The sequence below is a fragment of the Lactuca serriola genome, chromosome 5 (assembly GCF_051521515.1).
Source record: "Lactuca serriola cultivar US96UC23 chromosome 5, Lser_US96UC23_V15, whole genome shotgun sequence".
In the NCBI taxonomy this organism is placed as follows: domain Eukaryota; kingdom Viridiplantae; phylum Streptophyta; class Magnoliopsida; order Asterales; family Asteraceae; genus Lactuca; species Lactuca serriola.
The window spans coordinates 205,953,850-205,956,566 of NC_136412.1; the positions used below are offsets into that span (position 1 = coordinate 205,953,850).

At 35.6% G+C, this 2,717-nt stretch overlaps 1 long non-coding RNA gene across 1 annotated transcript; it reads left to right on the plus strand.

Moving 5' to 3' along the window:
• Positions 1 to 625: 625 nt before the first annotated feature.
• On the plus strand, positions 626 to 1,728 carry LOC145051406 (uncharacterized). The gene is made up of 4 exons (XR_013683605.1): positions 626 to 756; positions 878 to 1,372; positions 1,443 to 1,491; positions 1,580 to 1,728. It is a non-coding gene; the product is annotated as an uncharacterized LOC145051406 (long non-coding RNA).
• The last annotated feature ends 989 nt before the right edge of the window (positions 1,729 to 2,717 follow it).

Sequence of the window (2,717 nt, forward strand, 5' to 3'; positions counted from 1 at the left end):
TGTATGTCCTTTACTTCTCTGAATTTTGGTATGGACGAATTCTACTCACAAGTTGGGTAGAATTGGACAACCTCACTTGACTGTCTTGTTGGAGATAGAAGTGATACACCTTTTTGTAAAATTCATATTTAATTCATCCTTTGGAGTTAGAAGGAGTTATTTATAGTTCTGGAATCCTGAACAATCATAGTTTTCTATAAAATTTAGTTAAAGCTATGTTTCTGTTTTAGATTTTGGAGTAAATCCGTTTTGAACAGCAGGTCTGTTTTAGAGACCTTGCTGTGATTACTCTTTTCTCAACTCATAGTTTCATTACTTCTCCTTTCTAACCTTTAGTCCTTCTAAGATGGATTTTAAAAGTTTAAAATTTTTGCAAGTGTGCTATTGAAAATGAAGATAAACCCAATTGTGCTACTGAAAATGAAGAGCTTGTTCAGGTATCTCAATTTCCAGACATACCCTTTTGGGTTTTTCACTTTCCTGAAATACCCTTTTTGATCTTTTACAATTTCCAAAAATACCCTTCTTGGTGCCTAGGAGTTACAGTGTTACCAGTTGCAGTTGTAATATATATATATATATATATATATATATATATATATATAGGTTGCAGGACAATGGTGAACAGTCAAGATTCGTATGCACAACCAGTTGCAGTTGCAGCCACACATGGTGTGGTGGATGTGTACCATGCATACGGTGGGGCTGCAAGCGGACAAACCCTTCCTGTTCAGGTTACTTATGCTGAAAACTATGGTACCCAGCAAGATCCCTACTCTTCTGCACACACATCATATTACACACATCATAATCAAAAAGTTTATAACATCAATTCCGATAATATACTATATTCACTATTGTTATTGTGGCCTTTCAGGTTTTGTTTAAGAATCTGAATGTTGATTTGAAGGAAGTAAGCCCATCATCCCTTCTTATGGACAAAGTGAGAGAAGTTGAAGGAAGCCCTGATTTTTCCAACAAGATGTCGGGTCAACTCAACAACCACCAATGGTTGGAGAAGTTAAAAAAACAAAGTATTATCTTATTGATTAGCGATTACTGGTGTTGAGCTTTAAGCAATTTCAGGCCCTCTATTTATTAATCTTTTATAAGCTAGATTGTTGTTTTCTTTCCTTTTTATAAGTTGAATTGTGGCTAGAAATTATAGTCATCTATTCAAAGAAGGTGTTGGAACGTGAGTTCAAATTGATGACCCTTTTACATATAAATTTGATTAACAGATTGTACAATGAAATGCAAAGAATAATTATGGGAAGGAGGTTAAGTATTAATCTCATGAATGCTGCAAACGTATTTGTTTCTCTCAATTCACCTTTTGAAGGACCTGGCACGTGTCTATATTACAGAACCTGTAAGTTTTTTTTCCTTTCTTTTATGGGTAAACTACAGGAAATAACCTCCTACTTTATTACTCTGTATAGGATGTATATGTAACAATTCTTTACACATGATATCAAACAGGAAAATGAGGTAGCTAACTAAACTAACTACTTCAATTTTCATATACTTCAATAAAAAATTAAAATATATTATGTTTGTTAATGATTTTGTATTGCAGGTACCTTTTCAACACTTTGCTGAGAAAATTGGTGGCTATCTTTTGAATAGGAGGAGTTAGTAGGTATTTAGACATGCATACCAAAGATAACATTTTGTACAGAGAGTTCTTGGCACATAGGAAGCTAGATAATGCAATTGTATATAAATGAGTTCATTTTTTTATAACATTTACTCACTCCTGGAATAGTTATTTGTATTTGACATATTAGTGAAATGAATTATCTTTGTTATTTATGGTATTTTATTTTGTATTATGAGATTTTTAATGTATTATTTAATTTGAAAATTAGAAAAATCTATAAATAATATTTTTTTTAAACATTTAAAATTATGATACGCAAAAATGTGTGTCATCTTCATTTATGACATGGCCTTTCTTGACAGTGGCTTTCTTGATACGCATTGCGTGTCATTAACACGTGCGTCGTAAGGTTACGACACGTGAATGCGTATCGTCTTCCTTTATGACAGGGCCTTCCTTGATACGCATTGCGTGTCGTAAACGCGCGTCGTAAATGCACATCGTAAATGAGCGTCGTAAATGCGTGTCGTCTATAGACGACGCGCAAAAGCGCGTCGTCTTTCTTTATGACAGGGCCTTCCTTGACACGCATTTGCGCGTCGTCTGAGCCTTTTACGACGCGCAATGAGCGTCGTAAAAGGCTGTTTTTCTAGTAGTGCTCAAAGCCCTAGAACTCGAACTAGAAGCCTTCATTTCATATTTAGGACACCAAAATCATTTCAAAACATGGATGAAAGTGAGTTCACGGATAAGGAGCTTCTTGGGCCGTGAACTCCATGTTTAGGTGCAAAAATTTTGCTTTGAAACTCTTCCTTAAGCCAAGAGACAAATTAGGACAAGTACCCTAGTGTGTTTGGGGCTAGCAAACACCTCTAAAACACCAAGAAAATGGAGTTTATGGCCCAAGATATTTTAGGTCCGTGAACTCCAATATATGGTGCCAAGTGGTGCCATAATTCCTCCTAAAGCCTTGAACAATTGCCTAGAACATATCCTATGTGAGTATGCGACTTGAAAGCATCATAAACACCCTCCCAAGGGAGTTTACGACTGTAAAATCCAAGGGATATGGTCCCAGGGCCGTAAACTCCTCAAAGGAGTTAATAAGAAGCCC